The following is a 12,673-nucleotide window of genomic DNA, read 5'->3' as shown; positions in this document are numbered from 1 at the left end:
CCCCCATAATCTTGATGGAATACATGACACATGTTGGGGCAGACTGAGCCCCTACCCCCTACCATATATATCATTTCTATGATCAGCTACAGAAACATGCATTTCCTCAAGCAGAAATTCTGCTCCTTACTGACCTTATTAGCATAGGATGGAGAGTTGGAAAGGGCCTAGGAGATTATCTAATGCCAGCTGCTCATTTTATAGAGGAAGAAAAGGAGGCTAATACTGGAGGTAGGGGGAGGGAACAGAAACGTCCCAAATTACACAGATGGCATGTAACATTTGAATTGAGGTCCTTTGGTCCTAACCTAATTCCAAAGGGGTCCAGAAACAGAAAGTCCCAGAGAAACTATCAGCCATTGTTTAAGAACCCAAAAGATAATGGGATATGGGAGCTCAAAGAGACCTTAGAGACTAAAGTAATTCTCTCATTTTATGGAAAATGAAACTGAGACCCAGAGATGGAAATGGATTTCTCTCTCAGGTCACATAACAAGAAGACACAGGGTATCCAAACGAGCTCAAGCTCTTTGGTTCCAAACACAACAGTTCTGTCACCACTCTGTACCTACCACCAGTCTTGGTCCAAGGGGTCAGACATTGAGTGGGCAGAGAGATTAGAGATGACCTAGCATGCCTTCATTCATTTTTACAGATGGGGAAATGAGAACCAGGGAGGGGAAGAGAATGGTTCAAGATCACACAGCTAGGAACTGGTAGGGCTGACATCTGCATCTAGATCCAATTCTTGCCACTACACTGCATTTGGTTTGGCTTGGTTATTCCTCATCTCCTTCTGGTACTATCTTTGGGTGGGTGGCCATTAGCAGGCTTCTTTATTGCACTGTTCAAGAAGAGATCTTGGGCAAAGGGTAGGTCTACATCACCCTTAGTAAAGTCCAGCCATATTGCAGGAGGAAATGACAGAGCCCCAGCTGATCTATCCTAAATAATTATGAAAGACTTGAGAATGCTGGTTAGCATAAGGATCATCCACGATTTTACAGGACTAATTTTTGATGAAGGAGGCACCTAACTTCTGACAGAGAGGTGATGGACTAAAAATACATAAAAGGAGGCATTCTGGATGTGGCCAATGCACACATTTGAATGGTATAATAATATAGATTTGTTTTAAAGGTTTTCTTTTTCTTTTATTTCCTTTCTTCTTCTTTTCCCCAATGGAAGCAGAGAAGATGAGAGAGAAAATAAATGTTTGATAATTGAAAAATAAAATGTAATAAAAGCATTAAAATTTTAAAAATTAAAGTGGAGGAAAGGGTGGATGTAATAGCCAGATACAACAGCTTGGTCCACCATGGCTGGGATATGCAGGGGAAGGGTATGGGACAGAAAGGAGATGCCACAAAGATTCAATGAATAACCCCGGTTGGTGTTGGGAGAGGCTGACATGGAGAGATGATGCCAACATTCTCTGGCTATTCTGTACTAATATAATTTCATGTTTACTGAATATCAATGGACACTTCCTGTCACACAAAACAGAGGAGGAGAAAGCCCTGACTAATAAGGTTACATTTTTTTTTTAAATCAGTTCAAGTTGAAAGGTTGCGGGGAAAATGGGACATTATCAATTTCAAAATAAAAATCCAGAAGCCATCTCATCTGTTCACCTGGTTCATAAAGCATGCAGTCTGTCTATATGGCTATGGGAGAAAATGATGTCAAGTACAAGATGTCACTTCTTAAGATCTTAGGCAGAAAGGGGAAAACAAGTGATAATATCCAGTGTTGATTTAGATCCAACATGGGTGGGGATGTGTGAGTGTGTGTGTGTGTGTGTGTGTGTGTGTGTGTGTGTGCATGTGCATGCAATAACTTGGGGTTACTTGTCACAGAAGTATTATCAAATATGTGTACTGAAACTCTCATACCTGTATCTCTCCTATGTTTCTGGGACTAAGCAGTTTTCCATCACAGGATATTTTCATTTTCCCAAATTTCTCCTTTTTTCCCTCTGATTTCATGGCATTAGGTGATTTCCCAAGTCCCCTGGATTGTTCTCAATTGCTGAGAAATTCTTCTTGTATTTTCTCTCCTGGCATTCTCTGTAGACTCCAGCTAAAACAACTATCCTCAAAAGAGCCATATGTCATCCTTGTGGGTGCACTAGAAGGTTTTGTGAGTTACTAAGGCCCAAAGATGCATCAGTGGCCCACATACTGGTCATGAACTTATCTAGTTCTCAGTTGTCAGACACAGAGTAGTCACCAGGAACTGCACTCAAACCTTTCCATCTTAGTAGGATCTGTTGGAACTCTGGGTCTACTGACACTGCCTTCAAAATCTCAGGACCATCCAAAAACAAATCAGTTGAGATGATAACCAGATCTCAATCACAGACAAGCACCTAAGTGGGGTTAGACTTGGTCACATGAGTCTCCTTGAAAGCATTTGGTCTCCTGGCCCAGAAGAGAACATTCTCTAAAACTACATGCCTTCCTTCATTTTCAAGATCTCCCTAGCCAATATAACAGTCCCAGAAAAACTGGGTCACAAGCTTAAGGAAAATAAAAGTAAACTGTGCCTAGGCATTCAGCAACTTAGAGACACAGTTCTACGTTTTTCTGGGACTGTATCCTGAGGGTAGCCTTATTCATGGGGGTAGCCATGAAAGGGGAAATACAGATTATGGTTGGAACCAATAGGCTGCAGGCAGGAAATATGTTCTCCAACCCTGAGGTCTTGCTGGAAAATTTGATTAATCTCACTGAGATTGGGGCTACAAGAGAAGAGAATGGGAAGAGGAGAATTATGAAAATGGGGAAACTAACACAATAGTAAGTAGGCCCCCAGCTTCTCCTATCACTTCTTCCTGGGGTATGGCTTTCTCCACAGAAGAGCAGTCTGCTATGTGCCTTTCACCACTGAGGACCTTGGGAGGCTCCAGGAGAAATTCAGATAACCTGATAGAAGAGTTGCCCAGTACAATGTAGTACAATGGATCCCATGTAGAGATCCCTCTGGCAACAGAGTTTCATGGGCTTAGGGAACTCATAGAAGAATTCATGGAGTTCAGTCTCTGAGAACCTCTCTAACAGAATTAATTTTCCAAACTGAGATAAACAAGAGATGAAATAGGATGTTTTGATAACCCAATATCAGAAAATCAAATTCCTTCAACTTCTTTTTCTTGTCTTATTACAATTGCTAGCATTCCTAGTACAATACTGAGTAATGATGGTGATAATGGATGAATTGATAATTTATGAAATTATGACATGGGGCAGGCATACTGGTTCCTTGGTTACTTGCTGTAAAAAGACCATTGCTAGTAGCAGGACATGGTGCAGCAATCACACTTTAACAACCACAAAGGGTATGAGGGCAAACACAGAAAATACAGAGACAAGCGATGGAAAGTGGGGAAGCAAATGGGTGGGACAGTGAAGGGAAGCAGATAGTGTGGGGAAGAAGATGGAGAGCAAGAGCAGCAGTGTCACACTCATGCAACTATGGATCAAAGATAGGAGCACTCAGCAGCATGGACCCCATGGAGACAGAAGAGTGGTGGTGGTAGGCAGAATTTGAGATCTCCCTTTTATGGTTGTTTGTTTTGGGGAAACAGACTAACTCCTATCTGTGCTTCCTTGGGGTTAGTTCATTAACATATCCAAATCATCTCAAAAGTATCAGTAAAATTTTAGTTACTTCTCACAGTTACTACCATCTTTTTGGAGTTCTGCAGGTCTGGAAATGTGGAGGTATGGATTTTTTCTGTAATTTACATATCAGAATCAAAACTCTGGCAGGAAAAGCTTAGATGGTATCCCCTGATTCATCACGTATTACCAGGATGGGAATTTTGGTTAATATAAGATGCAATTCATAAATTATGCTCCTTTGATCTTTGGGACAGTTTGTACATGACTTCCAGTTCCCTTTGAAATGCTATTTCCTGGGGGGTGGAGCCAAGATGGCAGAGTAACAGCTTGGAATTCCTAGAATGCTCCTGCCAAGCCTAGCCAAAAACCTATTAAAAATGGTTCTAAACAAATTCTGGAGCTGCAGAACCCACAGAATGATGGAGTGTGAAGTAAATCTCCAGCCCAAGACAGCCTGGAAGGTCACTAGCAAGTGTCTATCCTGCCATGATGGGAACAGAGTGTAGTCTAATGTGGGCCATGAGGGCACAGAGGGGACCTGAGCAGACCTTGGGGGACTGAATGTCTTGCATGTGTGGCAGTTTCCAGACTTCGTGACCCCAAAACGCTGAGGATAAATTGGGAGGTCAGTGGAAAAACACTTGTGGGACCAGTGCAGGAGCGTAAAGTGGTTTGTCCCCAGCCCCAGGGCGGCAAAGAGGGGAGGGGGCAGAGAAACCCTTGGCAGCCACAGCAGCAGTAGGGACTGCTGCAGCCATTGTTTGTTGAGCTCTAGGCCCACAGATTGTGGGGGGATAGAGCAGCTGACAGCACCCCCCACCACCACTGGAAGCAGAAAACTACTTTGACAAAGAGTTCAAAAGTCAAGTAAATGGCTGGGGAAATGAGCAAAAACCAGAAAAACAATCAGAGTATAGAATTTACTATGGTGACAAGGAAGAACAAAGCATGCAAACAGAAGACAACAAAGTCAAAGCTCCTGCATCCAAAACCTCCAAGAAAAATATGAATTGATCTCAGGCCATGGAAGAGCTCAAAAAGGATTTTGAAAATCAAGTAAGAGAAGTACAGCAAAAATTAGGAAGAGAATTGAGAGTGATGCAAGAAAATCATGAAAAACGAGTCAACTGCTTGCTACAGGGGACTCAAAAATACTGAATAAAATAACACTTTAAAAAATAGACTAACCTAAATGGCAAAAGAGATCTAAAAAGCCAGCATGGAGAAGAAAGCCCTAAAAAGCCGAACTGGCCAGATGGAAAAGGAGATCCAAAAGCTCACTAAAGAAAATAATTCCTTAAAGATTAGAATGGAGTAGATGGAAGCTAATGACTTTATGAAAAAAAATCAAGAAATTATAAAACAAAACCAAAGGAATGAAAAAAATAGCTGACAATGTGAAATACTTCATTGGAAAAACAACTGACCTGAAAAATATATCCAGGAGAGACAATTTAAAAATTATGGGACTACATGAAAACCATAATCAAAAAAAGGGCCTAGACATAATCTTTCATGAAATTATCATGGGAAACTGCCCTGATATTCTAGAACCAGAGGGTAAAATAAATATTGAAAGACTCCACCAATCACCTCCTAAAAGAGAACCAAAAAGAAAAACTCCTAGGAATATTGTAGCCAAATTCCAGAGTTCCCAGGTCATGGAGAGAATATTGCAAGCAGCTAGAAAGAAACAATTTGAGCATTGTGGAAATACAATCAGGATAACACAAGACCTAGCAGCTTTTACATTAAGGGATCAAAGGGCTTGGAATATGATATTCCAGAAGTCAAAGGAACTAGGATTAAAACCAAGAATCACCCACCCAGCAAAACTGAGTATAATACTTCAGGGAAAAAATGGTCATTCAATGAAGTAGAGGACTATCAAGCATTCTTGATGAAAAGACCAGAGCTGAATATTAAATCTGACTTTCAAACACAAGAATCGAGAGAAGCATGAAAAGGTAAACAGGAAAGAGAAATCATAAGGGGTTTACTAAAGTTGAACTGTTTACATTCCTATATGGAAAGATCATATTTGTAACTCTTGAGACATTTCTCAGTATTTGAGTAGCTTGAGGGATTATATACAGATAGACAGAGGTCACAGGGTGTGTTGAATAGGAAAGAATAATATCTAAAAAATACAATTAAGGGGAGAGAGAGGAATATATTGGAAGGAGAAAGGGAGAAATGGAATGGGGCAAATTATCTCTCATAAAGGAGGCAAGAAAAAGTTTTTCAATGGGAGAAAATGGAGGAGGCGAGAGAGAAAATGTGAAGCTTACTCTCATCACATTTGGCTTAAGGAGGGAATAACGTGCACGCTCAATTTGGTATGCAAATCTATCTTACATTACAGGAAAGTAGGGGAGAAGGATAAGTGGGGTGGGGGATGATAGAAGGGAGGGCAAATCGAAAGAGGGACTAATTAGAAGTAAACACTTTTGGGGAGGAAGAAGGTCGAAAGAGAAAAGAATAAGTGGGGGGCAGGATAGGATGGAGGGAAATATAATCTTTCACAACATGACTTTCATGGAAGTATTTTGCATGACTACACATGTATAACCTATATTGAATTGTTTGCCTTCTCAGTGGGGATGGGTAGGGAGGGAGGAAGGGAGAGAAGTTGGAATTCAAAGTTTTAAAATTGAATGCTAAAAATTGTTATTACATGCAATTGGGAAATAAGAAATACAGATAATCAGGTGTAGAAATCTATCTTGTCCTACGAGAAAACAGAGGAGATGGGGATAAGGGAAGGCAGGTGTGTGACAAAAGGGAGGGAAGATTGGGGGAAGAGGTAATCAGAATGCACGATGTCTTGGGGTGGAGGAGGGGAGAGATGGAGAGAAAATTTGGAATTCAAAATTTTGTGGAAATGAATGCTGAAAACTAAAAATAAATAAATAAACAAAAAGCAAATAAATAAATAAATAAGAGAAAATTTATTTTCTGCAACAGTCCCTTCATAATGAATACTTATAAACTTACTATATTGAGTAGAAGATTGTGTGATGGTCAGGGTAACAACAAGATACAATTTCAACACAATGGATATTCATGCTTCACCCCTGATATTTATTAATAGAAAGGTTTCTAGTTTATCCCCTTTATAGATAATGATTACTTTTGGTTTTAGATAGATACAACTTATTTTAAGAATAGTCTCATTTATTCTTATACCTTGTAACAGTTTTTTTAATAGGAATGGGTATTGTATTTTGTCAAGAACTTTTTTTTAGAAATAGAACTTAAGCCATAAATGATATCCAAAAGGCAAAAACTCCAATATCAGATGGACGTGTAAGTGAATTTGGTCAGACATTCAAAGAACAGTCAGTTCCAATGTTGTAAAACAATTTCCAATAACACCAAAAGACCATCTGGTCTTTCTATGATATAAATATGGTCTTGATACCAAAAGCAGGGAGAGACAAAGGAGAGAGAAAAGGACAGAGGGGGAATGAGAACTACAGGCCTATATCCCCAAAGATAATAAATCATGTCACTTATAAAAATTTTAAAACACATAATTACATCAATCAAGTCTGAAGAGGCCTGTGATAAAATTTAAGACCCTTTTCTATAAGAAATACTAGAAACATATGAATAAATGGAACTCTTCTAAGTATAGTAAATATGATCTATCTAAAATTAAGAGCAGACATTACATGTAACAGAAAAAACTTAGAAGCCTTTCTAATAAGATTAGGGGTAGTAAAGCAAAGATGGCCATTATACTCATTCTTGAAATGCTAGAATTAGCAATAAGACAAGAAAGACAAAATGCGAGAATAGCATAAGCAAAGGAATAAAATTTACTCCTCTTTGCAGATGGCATGATGATTCACCTAAAAACATGAATCAACCAAAAAATAAATGAAACAATAAACTGAGCAAAGTTGTAGGATATAAGATATCTCCAGAAATCAGAAACACTAGAGCATAATACCAACAAAACCTAAAAGGTAGAGCTGGAAGGAGAAATTCCATTCAAAATAACTACAGATACTATAAAATATTTGGAAGTGTATCTTCCAAGAATCCCCTGGCAAACTGCATGGATACAAATATGAAATTCTGTTTGCAGAAATAAAGACAAATCTAATTAGTTGGAAAAATATTCCTTCCTCATAGATAGGTCAAGTCAATAAAATAAAAATTACAGCTCCTAAACTAATTATTCAGTGCCATAACAATCAAACTACCAAAGTTATTATCTAGAATCAGAAAAAAAATGAAAACAAAATTTATATGGAAGAACAAAAGATCAAGAATCTAAAGATTAATAATGAAAAAAAGAAAGGAAGAAGGAGGTCTATCAGTATCAGATATCAAACTAGACTACAAAGCAGTGATTATTTAAACAATTCAGTAACAGTGAAAAAAAACAGAATTAGATCAGTGGAAAAGATTAGGTACACAATATACAGAAACAAACAAACATAACAACATAGTATTTGATAAATTTAAAAATAAAATAAATAAATCACAGTTAATTTGGTACAAACTCATTATTTGACAAAAATTGTTGGAAAAATGGAAAGCAGTTGGGCAAAAATTGGGTACAGACAAATAAATTAGCAAAGTAAGGAAAATGTGACTTTTCACTTCAGTCAAGGGTTACTGAACAAACCAATGACAGAGTGGATACCAAAAGATAAAATGGAAAATTTTGATTATATAAAATCTAAAACTTTTTGCACAAACAAATCTAATGAAGTGTAATTTAAATGCAATTGATTCAAAAATGGGTAAGGAAATGGCTAAGTAGGAAAAATCTTTTCAGGATATTTCTCTGATAAATTATGTATAAATATATACATACACATACATACATACATAGAAGTGACCGCAATTTATAAGAGTAAAAACCATTCTCCAAAATATGAATGGCCAAAGAACAGAAAAGATAGAAACAGGCAGTTTTCAGAGCAAATCTAAGCCATCAGTAGCTATATGATAAAAAACTTTAAATTGCTAAAAGTTAAAGAAATGAAAATGTTTCAGTTTAGAATTCTGATGTTCAACCTCCCACCCATCAGACTGACAAAGATGGAAAATGCCGTGGGTAAATAGACACATTATTAAGATATTGTTGGTTGAGATGCCATTTAGTTCAGTAATTCTGGAAAGAAATTTAGGACTATGACCCCAAAGTTATTAAACTGTGCATATCTTTTTACTCAATCATATGACTACTAGGCCTATAGCAAAAAGAACTATCACATGTACAAAAATATTTACAGCAGTTGTTTTCACAGTAAATCCAAATGTAATATAAAAGGTGCTTACCAATTGAAGAATATCTAAGCAAATTACGGGATGTGAATTTAATAGAATATTATTATGCCATAAAAATGGTGAAACAGATAGTTTCAGGATAAACTGGGAAGATTTCTTTAACCTGAAGCAGAGTGAAATGAGCAAAACTAGGAGACCAATTGACAGAAAAACAATATTAAAGAGAAAAAAACCTGTGAAAGGTTTTAGAATTATAATTAATGCAATGATATACAATGACTTCAGAGGACTAAAGAGGAGTCCTGCTATCCACCTCCAACCAGAAAGCCCATATATTTAAAATTCTGAGACATGCATAACTGGGCTTGGCCAGTATGGGAATTTATGTTGCCAGACAGGGAGGATTATCGGTGCTGTTGCTGTTGTTGGGCGGGAAGGGGGGAAGGGGGAGGGGAAGACTGTGTGAAGGGCTAGGGGAGGAGAATAATCAATGGAGGATGAAATGATACAAGGTGGCAAAAATAAATTTTGTCAAATTTTTCAAAACTTTGTCTTTGAAAGCCAGTTAAAGCAGGTGCTTTAACAAGTCCCAGATGCTTGACTATCTTTTGGCCCTTTTCATTTATCTAGAATGAGGAGCTGTGGAAACCTAACCTCATAAAGAAAAAATTTGTCTGCATCCAGTTCCCTGAAAATGGACAATAAGGGAGAGGGTAAAATTCCTAAAAGAGATGGTTTTTGCAGTGTTGAAGGTCTTTAGAACTCTGATCAATGACCAATTCCATGCAATCCACCTTCTGACATAAAGGGAATGGACTCAAGATTCAGAATAAGACGTAACATGTGGGGATTTGTTTTCTTTGCATATAAACATCTGATGAAAGGTCTGTTTCTATTTTTCTTTTCCGATGGGGTTGGGTGGAGTGGAAGGTTAAGGGGGGACAGGCATAGAGAGAAGGGAAAAAGAAGAGGGTGATTGCTATCTATTTTTTAAACGAGAGGTACAAAAGCAGAGGCAGGAAGGAGCGCAGACACCTTTGAAAAGTATTATTAAAAATTACTGAAACAATTACTAAAACTTCTTATGGACTTAAAGCAACACAAGGTAGAGATCAGCAGGTTCACGCACAAGCCCCAAGTTCAACAGCTTGAACCCGTGCATGGAAGTGCCCCGCTAACTGGGCGTCTGCCCGCATAAAAATCAATAAACAATGAAATGAAAGATCCCAAACCAAAGAGGAGGGGGCTGGTGGGGGGGAGGGTGGTTTCACAGACTGGCTCCTCTGCTGATCCCTGATGTACCCTCCTCCCCGCCTCCAGGAGCAGAGGGTACCTTCTGTACCAGGGGATGGGGGGGCAGACGCTCTTCCCCCCACCCGAGGCGTGGGCAGGGAGGCCGACCTTGGTTGTGGGGGTTGGGGGAAGTGAGGTGCATGCGACAGAGGTGGTGTGCAGGGGCGCATGCGCGTGGACACACACACACACACACACACACACACACACACACACACACACACACACACACACACACACACACACACACACACACACACACACACACACACACACACACACACACGCGCGCGCGCAGACATGCGCACGCGCACAACCAAAACCGCATACCCCACGCAGGCACACCAGCCAATTGGACAATGGGGATCATTCAGGCGCGACAGTGGGGGGATGGGAAGGCGGGAGAGTGTTTGGGGGCGGGGTCGGACGCAAGTGGGGACAAGGGATGTGCTGACATTACGTCATGAGGCGGGGCTTGCCTCAGCTAATGAAAAAGAGGACAGGGCTGAGGCCTACAGCGGGGGAGGAGGGCGGGGCCTCGTGACCTCTAGCGGGGATGGCAGGACGGGGCTTGGGCCCTAAGGTGGTGTTTGGGGGGCGAAGCCACGTTTCCCTCGGCTCCCAGGGCAAGGCCTCGGGTCACTCAGCAGGGAGAGAGGCCCAGATTTCCTTCTACCTGGAAGCGGGCCTGGGGGGAGGAGGGTCGGAAGACCAGCTCAGGTGACGCAGTAAATGGCGGAAACAGAATTTGGGGGGCGGGACCTGTGACGGATGATGCGGAGGCGGAACTTACGGCAGGCGGGGAGGGGCGTGGCCGAGAGCGGAGGGCGGGGCCTGGACCAGATGTGGCCAGCTGTCTGTCCACCCATCGCGGGGGTGGGGGGATGTGCGCACGACCGTGCCATCACCCACAGAAGCTGCTCCTAGCACCCAATGTAAGCCCCGTCTGATAGGGATCTGAGGGCGGCTGACGTTGGAATCGGGGCAGGGTGCCAGGGTGCCAGGGAAGGGAGGGCTCCCCTTCCTCTCCACTCCCGAGTGTAATCACAGAGAACCCAGGAGGTGGGGAGGGGGAGAGGGGGCAACTCCCAGAAGCCCCCCATCATTTCATCCGATGCAGTAGCGACCGGGGGGAGACCACGTGTGCCCGCATTTGGGGATCCCACAAAGCAAGCCTCACATGGGGGACCCCTTGTCTTTAAACACTTTTATCACTGGGAGGAGAGAGCGGGAATAAACGTGGCAGGCTTCCACGAAACGTCCTGGAAGGGAAGCAACTGGAAAAAATGAGAAATTCTGATAATCCGCAGAGTCACAGCTGAAATGGTGAAACCGGGGGGCTGCCTCGGAATTGATAGTGAAACGGCCAGGGCATTGGCCGTTGTGATTATTTTTGATAGTTTAATATTTTATTCTCCCCCCCCATTTACATGTAGAAACAATTTAAAAATTCTGTTTTTCAATTTTGAGTTCCAAATTCCCTCTCTCTCTTCACTGCCCCCCTCCCCATTAGGAAGGCAAGCAATTTGATATAGGTTATACATGTGCAGTCATGAAAAACACATTTCCCTGATTTGATTATTTTTGAAAGAAGAAAACCAAATTACTGGTTTCACAGATAAGCAAGGATAAAATGAAGAAAATTATTAGAAACTATTTTGTCTAGCCAACAAACTTGATAAATATTTGCAAAGATATGAAACACCAGATAAAGAGAACCAAAAACAGAGCATTAAAATAGCCCCATCATAGTAAGAGAAATGCAAACCATAAATGAACTTCCAAATGCAGGGAACCACCCCTCTCCCTTATAGATGGATAGCAACTATCTCCAATTTTACATCAATTCTTTGCAAGAATTGGGAAAGAGAGGATGCCCATAAATTGAGGAATGGCTCAACAAGTTGTGGTATGTGATTGTGATGGAGAAATGATGAGCAGGTTGATTTTAGAAAAACATGGATGCATGCATGCAATAATGAAAAATAAAATGAACAGAACCAAGAGAAGGTTGGATACAATAACAGTAATATTGTTCTAAGAATAGGTAAGCTATTCCAAGTATTATAAATATTCAATTCAACTAAAAAGGACCTATGAAAGAAGATGTCATCCACCTCCAGAGAAAGAACTGATAAATAAAAGTATGCAAAGCATGGTTTCATAGATAGATATAGAAATCTGTGTCAAATGGCCTTCTGTACTGTGTATGGGGGCGGAGAGAAGGGAGGTAGGGAGACATTTGAAACTCAAAGTATAACAACAACAAAAATAGAATAGGAAAAGATGAAGTCTTTCCTATCCAACCCCTTCTGTGAGCCAGATATGATCCTAACTACTGAAGTCAGAGACAGAAAATTCAGAGAAAGAAAACTAGAATACAGGATGTCAGAGCTGATAGAGACTATAGAACTAAGACTGTCAGAAGTGGAGGGGGCAGTAGAATATAGAATATTAGAGCTGACAGTAAGTAACTGAGAACATAGAGTGAAAATTCTGGAGGT

Source organism: Notamacropus eugenii, chromosome X (genome assembly GCF_028372415.1).
Source record: "Notamacropus eugenii isolate mMacEug1 chromosome X, mMacEug1.pri_v2, whole genome shotgun sequence".
In the NCBI taxonomy this organism is placed as follows: Eukaryota; Metazoa; Chordata; class Mammalia; order Diprotodontia; family Macropodidae; genus Notamacropus; species Notamacropus eugenii.
This window is presented reverse-complemented; position numbering follows the sequence as displayed.